A 17,430-nucleotide genomic window follows, 5' to 3' on the forward strand; every position below is an offset into this window, starting at 1 on the left:
CTCACTTGCTTTCCTTTTCATCGTGGCATCTGGGGCCAGTGCTCAGATGGGACACTGCCACTTACCAGCTCTGTGATCTTGACCAAATCACCTAACTTCTCTGTGCCCCAATCTCTTCGTCTAAAATGAGAGATCATAGTACTGCCCGGTACCATGGATGTGAGGATTCAACAAGGCAACACCTGTAAAAAAGGGCTTAGAATGGCATTTGGCAGAGAAAAAACACTCAAGAAGTGTTGGCCATTTTAATTTTTATGATTATATTTACATAATGTTTAATTACATAATTTGTATAATATACATTTAATTTGTAATAATAATTATCAGTAGTCTATTATTCCTGGTGAACCAGTGCAGAAGCTTGCACACAGCTTAAGCTAGCGATTGAGTAGTAGGGTCCCAACGTGCGTTCTCTATCCTGCCAGCTAAACGACACACAATTATGTGTGAGTGCTGAGTATTGTCTTTTTATAAATGCATGGCCCACAACTTCGTTATCTCCTGCAGCACTTTTTAAAGGTAAGGTATATTTGGCAAAAGTAACTAACAATAGTGTGTCTAACTTAAGTCAAGAACCCCTTGTGTGACTGGCCCCCATTGTTCCAAAATTCTGGGTGAAATATGATTTTATTTGCTATGGAATTCGCAAGGGCTTTGTGGAAGGACAATTTACCAGTCTGCAGAGCTGGTGACTTCATGCCCGATGCCCAGGATGCCACAGAGCCCTGGCACTTGAGAGAGGGTCATGATAAATGGACCTCTTTTGTTTATGTAACTTAAATCTGGGCATTCTCTCCAAGGTAGGAGAGGTCCTTCCAAATTATCTTTAGAAAAAAAAATAGTTCTTTATATGCAGTGTTCACTTCTCTTAAGGGAATAGGGTCATTTTTAAGTGGAATTTGTTTCCAGAAATTAGTGCTGAGACTCTGTTAAACTGAGTTCAATATTCTGTTTCAATCCTGATGTAAAATCCTAACTTAGAAAGAATATGTTTTATGAAATGAGACATGGATGACTCAAAGGATGCAATAAATTGAGTCAGTGATTCAACATTCATAAAGAAGCAAACAGTGTGGGGTTTTAAAGCCTTAGATAGCTTATCTTTGTTTAGAAATAAAATCAAGAAGCCTCAGAAGTATTCTGTTGGTTTGGGGAGGGCTGGAAAGAGGAAGCTGAGTCCTGGGTTCACCTTTGGAAATTCCAGATTCACCCATTGGAACCCAGTTGGCCACAAGCAAGTCCTTGGTCAGGCGTTTCTGGGCATTGACATGTCCAGTGTTTTTTCAGCTTGTCCCTGTACACTAAGCATGTACTGACCATCTACTATACATGGAGAGCTGTTCCGTGTGCTGGGGAAACAGTGGTAAATGAGAGTCCTAGGTGTCTTCTAACAAATATTTCTTGACCACCTTCCAAGTGCCCAGGGCTGCTGTGTGGGGCCCAGGGATACAGCACTTCCCTCTGCTCATTCCCAGGTGGATGGACAAGCAGTAAAAGCATAAATGATGTATAGTCACAAGTGACAGGTGACATGATGAAAATGAAGACAGACAAGGGCCTAGGAAGTGATGGGGGAAGGCAGGGAGGTCTCTCTGAGAATCCCCTCTGGAGACAGAGTCATGAAGAGGTGTGGGGACCCTCCAGGCAGAGGGTGGGTGGGTTCCTTTGAGGTGGCTGCTGTGGCTGGTGTGAGATGAGTGGCACAGAGATGGGTGGATGAGCCTAGGGGACAGGAAGGCTCAGATGGCAGTGGCTTCATGGGGTCTGCAAGAATTCTCTTTTGATTGTGATAGGAAGTCCTTTGAAAAGGGTACTAACATGATCTTTATTTAGATCGTTGCTAGATTTAAATTCACAGGCCAAACAGGTTGGGAGCCTACAGCATACTTTAGGGACCACTCCTGCAGATGGGGGCCAGGCAGGCAGGGGAATCAGGAAGGGGAAGGGGGTGGGACGACACAGGGAGGGGGAGGGGCATCGGCAGACGCAAGCACTGGCCTGGCCTCACTGCAGAAGGTGGACGTTCTCTTGCATCACAGAGGAGGGCAGCCCCAGAGAGAGAGTGCATCAGCACACACATGGCACCAAATGAGGCTTTCCTCAGACCATTATGGGCATTTATGTGTCTGATATTTTTTCAGCTTGTCCCTGTACAGCAACATCACATGCTCAATTTCTAGTGCTCAACGAGGACCCTAGAAATCCTGCCTGCCCAAACCCACAGGGTGGCTGAGACCTTTGGATTTACCAGACAGCCACTGTGGTCTTCCCTCCCCTTCATGGGCAGGGAACACATGTCCAAGTCCAGTTGTGTTTCTCTGCATGTTGAAATCTGAGTTTTCACAGGCATCCGGAGAGCGACCATGGCTGTGTAACATGACCCTTGGCTTATCTTCCCGCCTTTTCTGTACCCCGGGAGCCAGGGTGGCTCAGAGCAAGAGGAGCAGAAAGGGACCATGCCCTTGGCTCTGCCCCGTGTGCCCTCATCAGTAGGGCTGTGCCGCAGGGCTGGGCGGCCCCTGGTTTCCGAAAGCAACAGTGTGCTGGCACTTTTCCTGTTCCTTGGCCTTTAGCAGAGACCAGCCACTGTGGGGGTGCTTACTGGAGGCCTCCCAGCACCCTGCGCCCGTGTTATTATGGCAACTTCAGAGTAGTAAATAAAAGGAACAAATGAAATAAAAACACAAAATGAAAAAAATAATTAAAACAATAACTATTCCATTCATTCTGAGCACATCATCTGAGATTGCATTAGAAAAAACTACAATAAAAACATGCTTTTAATCTGATAGTAAAAAAGCCCAATAAAATAAAAATGAGCTCCATTAATGAAAATAATGGCTCTTACCCCAGCCAGTTAAAATGCTAAGCTTATGTGTTTTGGGGTTTGGGGGAGCTGAGGACTGTTTTTTTTTTTCCCACAGCTGGTGATAGATTTGCTTTTGTTACATACTGGAGATGGCTCCCCCGCGAATTAGTATTGCTTAATATAGAATCTTACCTTTTGTATGAAGCCCAAAGAAATTGTGTAGGAAGACAACCAATTCCTGGGGAAATGGGTAAAAGAACTGCTCTACTTAAGGTTTGGACTTCAGTTAGGAACTCAGATAGGTAGCTGTATGTGTATGTGTGTGTGTGTTTCTCTTTCTCCCTCCTTCATTTGCTCTTAACCTCCTCCCCCCACCAACCCTCCTCCTCATTACTTCAGTTTGCTTTTGCCCCTTTTAGGGAATGACTTTAATTTACTTGCACATGACAGGTAAGTCCCACCTCAGACTCTTTTTTTTTTTTTTTTTGTGGTACACAGGCCTCTCACCGTTGTGGCCTCTCCCGTTGCAGAGCACAGGCTCCAGACGCACAGGCTCAGCGGCCATGGCTCACGGGCCCAGCCGCTCCACGGCATGTGGGATCTTCCCGGACCGGGGCACGAACCCGTGTCCCCTGCATCGGCAGGCGGACTCTCAACCACTGCGCCACCAGGGAAGCCCCTCAGACTCTTTTTGGGTGAAATGGAGGTATAAATAGATAAGGTCACAATAATAGGAGACCTCAGCAAGACCCTTTTCCTTGCTAGAAAAATTGAGCAGCTTTGCTCAGGACTTCCTCCTGCGCTGTGCATCCCTGCATCTGGCATCCTGAATGTCCTTCCTTCCTCACAGTGGCCTTCTCCTGGGCTTTTCCCCGCGTTCCTCTCTAGCATGTATTATGGGCCGTAATTTGTAATTGCTTGTATGTTTATTTGCTTCATTTTGAATCTGTTGACTGTAGCTACAAAAGGAGAAATGACACCACTCACAGTCCATGTCTTGACCTCTGAAGACTTTGCTGAGAGCCAACCTCACCAAACTCAGGATGAAACTCATTCAAAGAAACTCTGTCCATTTAATCAACTCTTCTGCTGCCCTCCTAGGTCCCTGATGCTATTACTACAAGTACTTATTTGTTCAAATGAATATTAACATTGTAATTTAGTACCTAATTATGCTTCTCTAGTCATAACTGGAAATGTGGTATTAAAATTCTTACATGCTCTTTGGCTATCAGCATGTACTTTTGTCAATATTCTGGAATTGCCGGAGATTTCTTTCATGTACAATCTTTGTGCTCATATCTCTCCCTGTCTCTGATCCTCCCTCGTTGCTACAGATCTACTCTCTGCCGTGGCCGGCTGTGTTGAGCACTTTGGTCTTGCTTGAATAAAATAGGACGTCTAGAGTTCAGCTCCTTCCTAAAAAAGTGCGTGCATAGATGCTGTTCAAATGGCTTCATCTTTTGTCTGATAATAGTACCAGCCACAGAGCATTGATTTTAGGATTCCACCACTGGGAAAACCATGCCTGCCACACATAAGTGCTCAATAAAGTTTGCCTAATTAATAATTCTCATCTTGTCTCATATTTCTAGGCTGGTAGCCCTCATTCCTGGCTGCACATAAGAAAACATGTATCTTTAAAAAATCCTCATGCCTGGTCTCATGTCAGAGCGGTGAAATCCATGCCTCTATGAATGGAGTTTCCAGATGGTTCCAACAGGCAGGGAGGATTGAGATCCTTGCTCCAGGCAGAGCCAACATATGAATGCTTTAAAGAGCCGCTGTTCTCTCTATAATCAGTTCCAGTGTATAGCAGCCATCGACAGATGATCAAAAAATTAGTTTCTGCTTGGAACTGTTCTATGAACTGATTAGCCATATCTCTTTTAGTGGTGATGGAGAAAGGAACGTAGGCTTTATATTGGTAAAATTGTTTTTGAAGAGATTTATCTGTAAATATTTTAAAAGAATGTCCTAATAGGAATTATTTGCATCTGTAATGATATTTGTTGCTCTAACCTACAAGTGTTTTGTGCAAGTTCTCCCATAAGGCAGAGCCCCCTGTTGGCAGGACTGGGTGTCCATCTACCAGGATGCAGATGGCTCATAACCAATAACCCTGCTGTTAAGAACACCATCCAGGCCTTCTGTTTTGAAAACATCTATTTGCAACTGGGAAAAAAAAGAAACACAACAACTGGTATGTCTAAGTCACCCTCTTAAAAAACGTGCATTTTCTGACAATCATGTTTAGAGGTAGATTTGCTGAGCAAAGAGGATCCATGTCCTTGAGGATCATGGGTAGCATGGACCTTCTGTAGGCAGACTCCTTGCCTTACCAAGAATCTTCACCCATGTCCTTGTATGCCCTAGATAGCCCTCTTACCAAGGCAGAGTGAAATTCCTGGAACACTCAACGCAGCCTTGTTAGCTTTATCCAGGAGCTCTAGCATCAGTTCAAATCAGAAAAGTGGATTGGGTTAAAGGCATCCCATGCATGAACCTTTGTATAATTTGAGCTGATTCTGCCCAGGGCCACACATCAGGAACAGTTTTATTTCTTCCTCACCAATCTATATGCCATTTCTTGCCTTATTGCAGTGGCTACAATTTCCAGTACCCAGTTGAATGAATGGTGAGGGTGGACATTCCTGCCTTTCTTCCCTGTCTTAGAGGGAAGAGGTTTCTTTATTTTGGTAACATAAATGGTTGTTGAGTTTTATCAAATGCCTTTTTTTGCATCAGTTGATATGATCATGTGATTTTTTTCTTTAGCATGTCGATATGGCAGATTACATTGATAGATTTTTGAATGTAGAACCTCTTGCATATCTGAAATAAATACAACTTAAATCCAACTTGATCATGTGTCTGATTCTTTCTTTTATAATGCTGGTTCATTTGCTAATATTTTGTTGAAGATTTCTGTGCTTAAAATCATAAGAAATAATGGTTTGTAATTGTCTTATTTTGTACTGTATTTGTGTAGTTCTAGTATCAAGGTAAATAAAATAAGTTTGGGGGTACTTCTTCCTCTTCTATTTTCTGGAAAAGATTGTGTACAATTTTGTTGATTCTTCTTTAAGTATTTGGTAGAATTTTCCATTAAAACTGAGCATTTCTTTTTTAGAAAAATTGTAATGACAAATTCAGTCTGTTTAATGGTTAGAGGATTACTTGCGTTATCTATTTCTACTTGGTTTTGGTAGTTTGTGGTTTTAAAAGAATTGGTCCATTTCTTCCAATCTGATAAATTTCTGAGTGTAAAGTTGTTCATAGTATTCCATTCTTATTCTTTTAATGGCTGTGGGATCTGTTGTAATATCCCATTTCATCCCTCATACTGATGATTTGTGTCGTCTCTCTTTTTATCTTGGTCAGTCTTGATAGAGGTTTATCATTAAAAAAATTTTTTTTAAAGAACAGCTTTTTGTTTTATTGATTTTTTTCTACTGTTTTCCTGTTTTCAGTTCATTGATTTCTGCTCTGATCTTTGTTATTTCCTCCTCTTTGCTTGCTTTGTGTTTACTTTGCTTTTCCTTTTCTATTTTCTTGAGGCAGGAACTTAGATTACTGATTTGAGACTTTTTCTTTTTTCTAATGTATTTAGTGCTATAAATTTCTCTCTCAGCATCATTTTAGCTGCATACTACATATTTTGATATTTTATATATTAATTTTCATTCAGTTATATGTGTTTTAAATTTCTGTTGAGATTTCATATCTGACCCATGGAATATTTAGAAGTGTATTGTTTAATACACTTATTAAAGGGGATAATAATACACTTATTAAAGGGGATACACTTAATAATACACTTATTAAGGGGAGAATTTTGTTGGCTTCTTGAAAGAGAAAATTGCCAGGTTGGCTTCTGAGCAGGTAATATTATCTGAGCCTTGTAGGGTTTTATATACCTTTGATAAATCTAGATAAATACAGAAATACCTCTAACAGTAACATAAGGAAAACATTTGTTTCCTTTACTTCTTTGACACCTCTTAATTAGGAGCACTAGCAAATCTACTCATTTGGCCACACATTTCTTTCAAAGCATTTCTCATCGTATTTTGAGCACTATACTCTGTACTCACATGCAGGATCTTCCTGGGCCCATGGTTCACAAATTCCGTCACTCACCATGTCGTTGTCCCTCCCATTCTGTTGCCTACCCTGTTTACATAAATTGCTGAAAACAGATCTTCTTATAGGGTATGGATTGTGCAAGTCATGAGATGTGGTGGTACTTAGCCAGTGACTTGGAGATGTAACTATGTGAGCTGCATCCACGACCAAACACAGACAGTTATTGAGTAAGATTATGGTTACACCATCCTTTACTGAAAGTGGTTTCTTTTAGCTATAGATATTTAGATAATTGTCTCTGTTTTTCATTTAATGGGATGGTGACAATGTTTGGATGATGAGAAGGAGGAAGAGGAGATGATGTTCTGAGACTCTAAGTTCATGCCCTGCTCATATCCCTTATCTATCCATCCACTCATCTATTGATTTTTCCATCTATCTGTTCTTGGTGATCACACTTGCCGAGCTCATTATCACATCGGGATTTTTGCATTTGCTCTTCCTCTTTTTGGAAAGCTCTTTCTCTGACTTTTCATGTGCTGGCTCCTTCTTTTCTTCTCTTCAACAAAGTCTGTCCTAATCATTCTATCTAAAAGAATTCCCTCTTAGTTATTATCACATTATCTTGCTTTTTCTTTTAAGATAGTTTTCACTCTTTGAAATTGTCTTATGTATTTTAATCCACTTATTTATTTTCAGTCTTCCTTGCCAGAATACAAGTTCCATGAAGGCAGAGATATATATTTTGTTTCCCAGCATATTACCAACACCTAGACCAACATCCATACAGCTGACAATTCATACATACAATTATTTATTAATTAAATTAATAAATGTTAATTTTCTGACAATATAAGGTAGTGATTAAAAGTGCAGACTCCGCAGCCAGACTGTCTGCATTTAATTCTATGTATGCAAACTTGGAAATAGCATGCAATGACCTTGGGCAAGTTATTTATCATTTCTGTGCCTCAGTGGCCTCATGAAAGGAAAAATGGTATGAAATGAGAATAGTACATAACTCAAACTTATCATCATCAGGAGGATTAAATGAAATAGAAATTTAAAAAAGGTACAGTGCCTAAAATAACATCTGGAAACTCTGCATTTAAAAACAACTACTACTACTAAATAATAACCCAGGGCCATTTTTGGAAAATAAAGTAAAAACCAAGAAATACAACAACAACAAAAGAAAACAATTCCTACCTCGAATGTTAAATGTAATGAGTACTTCTGAGAGATTCTCAAACCCTAGTTAAGTAGAAAAGAAGAAAACAAGCCATTAGCCTTGACCGCATCACTAACTGACTTGGTGATCTTGAGCTCGCTCATTTCCCTGAGTCTTTTTTTTTTAACTGAAGTGTAGTTGAGTTACAATGTTGTGTTAATTTCTGCTGTACAGCAAAGTGATTCAGTTATATATATATATATATATATATATATATATATATATATATATATATATACACATTCTTTCTTATATTCTTTTCCATTATGGTTTATCACAGGATACTGAATATACTTCCTTGTGCTATACAGTAGGACCTTGTTGTTTATCCATTCTATATATAACAGTTTACATCTGCTAAATCCAAATTCCCACTTCATCCCTCCCCCACCCCCCTCCCCCTTGGCAGTCACAAGTCTGCAGAATCTTCTCTGAGTCTTAATCCCTCATATAGGAAGATTAAGGTTTGGACTAGAGAATCCCTAGGAACCCCCAGATTTAACTTTTTTTTTTTTTTTTTGCGGTTCGCGGGCGCTCACTGTTGTGGCCTCTCCAGTTGTGGAGCACAGGCTCCGGACACGCAGGCTCAGCAGCCATGGCTCACAGGCCCAGCTGCTCCGTGGCATGTGGGATCTTCCCGGACCTGGGCACGAACCCGTGTCCCCTGCATCGGCAGGTGGACTCTCAACTACTGCGCCACCAGGGAAGCCCCAGATTTAATGTTTTGAATCTCCACTTTCCAGGTGCAAGTGGTTGAAGAGTCCCCACTACCTTGTGTCTGGCTCTGGGCTGGTCATGTGTAGGAAGGAGAGTCTGGGCTGCATTGAGCCCCCTGGGGACAAGTGCACCTGCCTCTGCATGGGGCCTCTCAAAAGCAGACCTCCCAAACCTGTCACTGTGCCAGACCGCATGACTGCAGAGAACCACAGCACGGAAAATGACCTCAGCCTTTTGACAGTCTGGCCCCAAAGCTCACTGCCAAGCCCCAGATTCCAGCCTTTTGGTAGCCACCCCACAGGTGCAACCTTTGTTGTGATGAGTGAGTTGGGGCGAAAAGCATACCCCCATGCACACACAAGGCATTAGTGATAATAATTAATAAGCCCCTGGCAATTATACCCAATGCTGTGTAAGGTCAGGATGACATGCACTGTCAGTCAACGGTGGTACTGGAGAAAGGGTGAGTGGCAGAGCCAGGAGTGAGTACCACCTACTGCAGGATTAATCGCCCATCAAGAAGGGCTGTCACTCACTCTTGCCGGATCCAGGGTGCAGTATTGTGAGGCCTGTCAGTTTCCCTGGACCAGGAGATGGGAGGTGTCTGATGGTGGAAACCTATGCAGTGGAGCTGGCTCAACCCTCCACTCAAGGCCCCAAGCCCCCATGCTTGAGCTCGTGAGAGAGCACATCCACCCAGGCAAGGAGCAGCCTTCCTCAGTTTTTGATAGCACAGAGGGGGTCAGCACTGCTTTCCCTGGAGGGTTTGCCAGGGGGACAAGGGAGACAAGCATAAGATGCTGAAGATGTGGCCAGCCCACAGACTCCTAGCTCCGTGTCAGGAGTCCTAAGTCCTTGTCCGGATTCCTCCACTTGCTCATCCTGAGACTTTAGAAACTCACATAATCTCACTGTGGTGGGATGCTATTGCCAAGCATTAACTAATTTCTTTTATAAACAGTCCCAGCAATCTCTTCCATTCTCCATCTCAGGTCCTTCACCCACCCACCGTGTACCCCCAGGCCAAGAATTCTAAGGCACACACAAGCAGTTATTTATTTATTTATTTTTTAGTGTTTGAGCTTCCAAGGGTCAATGTTTTGACCTAAAAATAAGTGTAGAAGAGTACTCTAGAGTGGAGGAGGGGACTGCTCTCCCCAGGCTGAGTGAGAGAGCTCTGTAGAAAGGTCAGGGCATCCATTCTCTTCTTCTGGGCTGAGCAGAACCTCCAGGGGTGTTGGGGGATCTGAGAGCAGAGGATCTCCAGGCCTTGCTTCCCATGCAGGATCTGTAAAGTGGAAGGTCCGGAGTGGTCCCACACCTTGACAAGTGTTGATTGCAGTGGAGCAAGCCTGGTAACCAGATGATTTCAACAGAGGGGCAGACTCCCAGCTTCCTGGCACCGGAAGTGAAGGGGAGACAAAGCAGAACACAGGGCTTCTACTGGAGTTGACTCATGCACCTGCTCTAATGTTTATTATCTAGGTTATATCTTCTGCAAATTTTCTCTTCATGACTCCTCATTTTTTTTCAAATTTGCTTGTTTGTCTTTTTCTAATTAGTTTGCATGAATTTTTGTATGGTATGGAAAGTAACCTTATTATAAATATTATTTTCTAGCTCTATCATTTGTATGTTGATTTGTATTTTGCCAAACAAATGTCTTATATTTATATAGGGTTAGATATAACTCCCTCTACTTTTTAAATAAAATGTAAATAAGAATATTTTATTTATTTACTTTAGGAGAAAAATAAGATATAAGTAAGAATGAGTTTCCATTCTTATTTATTATTTAGGAAGGAGATATTAACCCCTGGATTGTGTGAACAATCTTCTGATTTTTTGGTAAAATTTCTTTCTTAATTGAGCCTTTTATCTAGTTGAAATTTATTTTTTGCCTATGGTTATTGGATAAAAGTCTTTTAAAATTTTATTCCGTATGGATAACCAGTTTTGCCAATATTATTGATTAAATGGTCCATTTTTCCACACTGAATAAAACACTATCTTTGTCAAATATAAATTTCATATAGATGGGGATCAAGTTCTGGATTTTTAATTAATTTCCATGAATCTATTTGTTTATTCATATGTCTATATTATGTTGATTTTTGTTGTAATGGCTTTTGAGAAGATTCTGGTAAGTCATAAAGTAAGTATCCACTCGCTTTTTTCCCCCACATTTTGGGAGCAAGTTTTAGGCATATTCTTCTATGAGAATTCAAGGATTATGTTAGCCTTTTGGAATTCTACTTGGAATTGCATTAAATTTATAAATTAATTTTAGAAGAATTGATATATCTATCTATCTATCATCTATCTATCTATATCTTCCCATCCAAGAGCCGGGTACAACTTTCTAGACATTTGGCTTGGTTTTACTCTTTTTATTACAATTTAAAATTTGTGTCATATGTGTCTTGTGGCTTTCCTGTTAAATTTATCCCTTAGTGTTTTGTCTTTTTTGTTGTATTGTGAATGGAATCATTTTTACCTAACTCTATTCTAAGTGCTTAGTACTAAGTAAAGTAGCTATTGATTTTTACATATTTAGCTTATATATAGTTACAATTGTCTCATCACTTCTAGTGGGTTCTTTTCTTCTTACTTGTTGAAATATTGTGAGTTGTCTAGGTATACAATCGGCAAAAAGATAAATTTGTGTGTATATTCCAGTGTTTGTAGCCATTATTTTAACTTTTTGTTTTGCATTTTCTAGAAGTGCCCTATCCAGTATGGTAGCCATGGCCACATCTGGCTATTAGAATTTAGATTAACAAAACTAAAATTCAGTACCTCAGCCACACTAGCCACATTTCAATTGCTCAATAGTCACATATGACAGTGACTATCATTGGATAGCATAGAATAGAGAATATTGGTCATAAATTGAAAACAGAGCAAATTTTGCAACCAGAATGGCTAAAGAAAGTGAGGTATGGCTTCACCATGGCGTAGCATGCAGCCGTGGACAAGAAAGAACTGGAGCTATGTTCAGTGACTTTGAGGAATTGTTACGAGGTATTGTTGAGTAGGAAAAATAAAATGCAGAAAAGAGTGTAAGATACACCATTTTTGTATATCAGACAATGAAAAATGCTCCAAAAAGTAGATGCATAGGAACAGATATAAACGTGTAAATAGGATTATAGAGAATCCTTTGTATAAGTATGTATAGAATTATATGAGTATGGAGAAACTTGTAGGTTGTTAACATGGGTTACCTGGCAGAGCAGACATGGGGTGTGGTGTTGTAAGAGTATGAGTGACAGGAGGGCATAAGTAATATTATTATTTATGGAAAGAATATATGCATATATGTGTATGGGTAAAGAAAATCTATAAATGAAGAGATGATTCCAAGGGTTAATAATGGTCATTTCAAGGTTATGTGACTTCAGATGACTCCTACTTTTTTTCGTGATGTTATATATTGTTGAATTCTATACAGAGAACAAGTAAGGCAAGTTAGAAAAAACAGAACTCTTTTATTATGGAACCCTCCCCCAAAATGCTTAGTACAATGCCTGGCACATCACTATGTGCAGAGAAAACAAAACAAACAAACAAATAAACAAAGAAAAAAAACCCAAAGGTTGAAAAGATTTGTGTTTTTGATAGCATTCTTGGTGATGAAATTGGTCTGTGTTCCAAAGTTAGGTAAATATTTATTTTATTTCCTGATATTAAAAAATTAAATATATCACATTATTTAATCCAGTTAATTTTAGTAGAGATTTAAAAAAAATTAAACCCATCTTTTTCCATCTTAGATGCATAAAAATCTCTTCATTTAATGTATGTATATATTTTTTAAATATATTAAATTTTGAAAATTAACTAAATGGAATTTAACATTATTTTTGAATTACATCCTCTCTTCTGAAAAGTTCTTGTAAAGTTTCCTTCTCCTTTCTTTGAAACATGCCCATCGCCCACAACAAAATAAACGCACACATACACACGCACACATACCCACACACACACATACCCACACACACATACACAATCCAGATTGAAAATTATTAGTCAAAGGTGTGGAGTAAAAGCAATTTCCTCTCATTATTGTCTTTTTCTTAACTTTCTCTGGCATTATCAGTAATTTATTTTTCCAGATAAATTTTAAAATCATTTTGTCAAGTTTCATATCTCCCCCCCTCCTGCAAATCTGTTAGGATATTGTTTAAGACTCTATGTTACATTTCAGATTTTGTTTACATTTACATTTAGGATACATTTGTTTACATTTACATTTAGGATAAAATTACATTTAGGATTTTGTTTAGTTCAGTACATTAATTTGGAAAGAATTAACATCTTTAAAATGTTCTGTCGTCTTATCCAGAAACACAAGGTTTACTTTTTTCCTTTAAAAAATCTTATAAGTTTTCTCTACATATTTCTTTTAAGACTCTTATTTAAAATTCAGCGTTTTTGTTTTTGTTTTTGACAGGAAAGTAGGATTTATTGGTGGGCATGAGTAAGGAGGGGACAGTACCAAAGCTCTCAGGAGTGCAGGGCTGGCCATGTGTCCAGAGGGCCACGACTAGGGATGTATTTGATCCCACAGCCATCCAGGATGAGCCGATTTTCTGCCACCATGTTTTCAAATCCATCCGCATTAAACTTAGTAAATCCCCACTTCTTGGAGATGTAGATCTTCTGGTAGCCAGGGAACTTGAACTCGACCTTGCCTAGGGCCTCAATCATATGCTCCTTGATCTGCAACTTTGTGCAGCTGGACATTATGACTTGGCCAATGTGGACCCTGACCACTGTGCCCTGGGGCTTTCCAAAGGCACTTCACATACCTGTCTGGAGCCTAGATTGGGGACAGCATGTCAGTCATGAATGTCCACTGGAAAGGACTATGTACAAGGTCCCTTAGGGCAACCCGTACAGGCCACAGGCTGCATGCACTACCAAGGAGGCTGCTGTTTGCAGCCTTTGTACACCGATTCCCTATGGGGAAAAGAGTGCCTTCAGCTTAAGTGGCTGCAAGGAAAATTCATGTTTATTGAGTGTACTTTACATACAGTAAAATTCACCTTTTTAGGTGAACCATTCTGCAGCTTTTGACAAATGTATGCAGTTGTGTAACCACCAGTGCAATCAAGATAAAGAATATTTATATCACTGCATAAAATGTCCCCATTCCCTTCTAGTCTACCCCTCTCCTTACTCTTATCCCTTTTGTTTTTCCCCTAGAATGTCATACAAATGGAGTCCTACAGTGTGTTTGCTAATGACTTCTTGATTATCCCTGTAGTTTGGGTGAAGCTAAGCCCATTTCCCTGGCTCACAGGTGGGGGTTCAAGGATGCCAGCTGGGCCAGTGAGACTCAAACTGAGGACTTCTGTTGTAACTAGTGCAGAAGCTGAGCTCCCTTTCCACGGGCCTACTGAGCTCCTGAAAGACAAGCTTAGAGTTGCTGAAGGCCATCTTGCAAGGATGTGGGAAGAGGGTGCTCATGAGTAAAGCCAAGAGTCAGAGAAAGATCCAGCCAGGCCTTAAAATGCAACCCTGAATTTATGTTACCTGAGCAAATACAATAACTTGCCAACTTTTGTTTTTCTATGCCAGTCGGGGTAAGTTTTCTGTGACAGAAAAAGCCCTAACGAGGTTCCACATGCAAGTTTTTTTTTTTTCTTTTGATGCCTACTATGAGCAAAGGCATAGAACATGAATTACTTGCATCAGTCTCAAAGCAGGTACACCAGAACAGGACTCTGATGAAGCATAAATGCAGATAAATTAAGAAGTTTTAAAATATACATATATTTTAGTCTGAACATTCTGAATAAGTCTATACAGTTTCAATTCACCAGATAAACTCCTAGACCCAGCTTCTTCATCTGACCCATTGCTTCTATTCTCAGTGGACACAGACTTTAATTTTCTCTAAGGAGCAAAAAGCAGTGGAGGGGACATCACTATTTTGAGTAAGTCCCCAAGACCAGGTCATAATTTACATAAGTGGATCTTTTATTCTGCCTTTTACAAATCAGCTTCTATAAAAACTTTGGTGGTATAGTGTCTCTTCATATACGTATGGGTAATGAAGAAGTAAAACTGTCTTTATTTGCAGATGACACAATTTTCTAGAAAGAAAGTTCTAAGGAATCTACAAAGAAGCTACTAGAGATAATAACTGAGTTTAACAAGTTCTAAGATACAGTATGAATACACAAAATATCAACTGTATCTTTTATATTAGCAACAAATAATTGGTAAGGTGAAATTTTAAAATACCATCTATAGTTGTATTAATAATACCAAATGTACATAAAGATAAATTTATAAAGATATGTACAAGACCAATAAACAGAAAAAACTACAAAACATTGCTGAGAAAAATTAAAGAAGACCTAATAAAAAAGAGAGATATACCATCTTCATGGACTCATTATTGTTAAGACGTCAGTTCTCCCCTGAGCTACAGATTCAATACAATCCCAGTTAAAATCTTAGCATGCTTTTTTAATGAATAGAAACAGACAAGGTGATTCTAAGGTAGTTCTTCACTTTGTAAAAGCAAAAGGAATAGAATAGCCAAAACTATTTTATGAAGAACAAGTGTGGAAGTCTCACAACATTTGATTTCAAGGCTTAATATAAAGCATCAGTAATCATAACAGTGTAATCGGCATAGGAATAGCCATATAGATTAATGAAACAGAATAATGTATCCAGGTATAGACCCATCCCTGCATGGTCAATTGATTCTTGACAAAGGGACAAAGATGATTTATGGGAAAAGGATAGTCTCTCAACAAATGGTGATGAAACAATTGGATATCCATATGGAAAAAATCACGACCCTTAAATTAACTTGAAATGGATTGTATTATATTCATAATAAACATACAAAAGTTCATTTTTTAACCTAATAATAAAAACCACTTAAAAAATCAAGAATATAAACATCCAGGGAAAATTTTAAGAGGACACCTGAACAAGGAGATTGAATATCTAAATTCCCTTTAAATTAGATTAGGGTTCAATGTAATCCCAATCACAGTGTGGAAAGGATTTTTTTCAGGAGGGGGATAAGAAACAAAATGTTTCTAAAATAACATTAAATACCTGGAAGAAATTAGACAGGCAAGCAACAGTTAAAAAACTAAAGCCAACGAATAATTGGAGGAAGGGGAACTAGTTCTGCCAAATAAAATGTATTATAACATAAGAATCATTAAATTGATTTGATACTGGAACAAAAATAAATATACAAATCTAAGAAGCAGACTAGAGAGATCTAAATCAGTTTTGTTAGACGATCTTAATATTTGAGGACTACTCCCCAAATGATGCTGGGGTAGATGGAAACCTACACAGGGGAAGGAAGCAGATTTTATTCTCACATCATACACCTGATAAGTAAAAGGGTTGAAAAGTTAAATGTTAAATAAACATCAAACTATAGCAAACTAGAGGAAAACATCAGTATATATTGAAATAATCTCTTGGCTGAGAGATGACTTAACACTATGGAAGAAATCATAGTGGGTCAGTGGGTGTGGCTATATTGGAATTTAAACATTTTACTTATAAGTGAATTCACAGACCGAACTAATAACTGATAAAATATTTTCTGCAAATATGATAAACAAAGTGTTTTTACCCTACCTACAAAAAGAATTCATATACATAAATTTATTTTGTATTTATTTTAAAAATGTATTGAAGTATATTGATTTACAAGTTGTGTTAATTTCTGCCGTACAGAAAAGTGATTCAGCTATGCATATGTATACATTCTTTTTCATACTCTTTTCCATTATGGTTTATCACAGGATATTGAATATAGTTCCCTGTGCTATAGAGTAGGACCTTGTTGCTTATCCATTCTATATGTAATTGTTCGCATCTGCTAACCCCAAACTCCCAATCCACATCTAAATAAATTAAAAAAATTAAGATACCCAAAAGAAAAAAATGCCTAGGCCACATATAGAAAGTTGAATCGTAAGAGAGTAAAGGTAAATGACAAACGAGCATATGAAAGTATCAATCTCATGAGTAAATTTTAGGGCTAATAATAAAAACAATAAATATGATACCATCTTTAGCCATCAAATGTATAGATCTTTCAGAAGTGTGATTCCCACCACCAGCAAGGGCATAAGACAGAACCTGGACTTGGGGGAAGAGTAAATTGTTACATCTATTAAGAAGGCAGTTTAACAATATTCATCAGCAGTTTTTAGAATGTTCATATTTTTGATTTAGTAAATTTACTTTTAAAAATGAAATTCTTAATTTTAAAATGTACTAAATCCCCTCATAAAAATAACATAAAATATGGACAGAGGTTCCCACATTATTCATAATATCAGAGAGAGAGACAGAGAGAGAGAGACAGACAGACAGAGAGAACTGAATTCCAACAATATATAGGGAATGGTTAATCAGTACCTTCACATTCACACTCTGGCATGTTAAACAGGCATTCCAAATGTTTATAAAGCTGGTTGAAAGATATGGGAAATTGTACGACTAAATGATAAACTGAGAAAAATATTTACAACACTTGGTTAATATACATAATATGCAAAGTGTATCCACAAATTAAAAAAAA

General features: G+C 38.6%; 1 non-coding gene across 1 annotated transcript; it reads right to left on the reverse strand.

Annotated features, from left to right (window-relative positions):
- Positions 1–13,715: 13,715 nt before the first annotated feature.
- LOC116744886 lies at positions 13,716–13,850 on the reverse strand. The gene has a single exon (XR_004347211.1). It is a non-coding gene; the product is annotated as a small nucleolar RNA SNORA70 (small nucleolar RNA).
- Between the last annotated feature and the right edge of the window lie 3,580 nt (positions 13,851–17,430).

Source organism: Phocoena sinus, chromosome 19 (assembly GCF_008692025.1).
Source record: "Phocoena sinus isolate mPhoSin1 chromosome 19, mPhoSin1.pri, whole genome shotgun sequence".
Classification (NCBI taxonomy): domain Eukaryota; kingdom Metazoa; phylum Chordata; class Mammalia; order Artiodactyla; family Phocoenidae; genus Phocoena; species Phocoena sinus.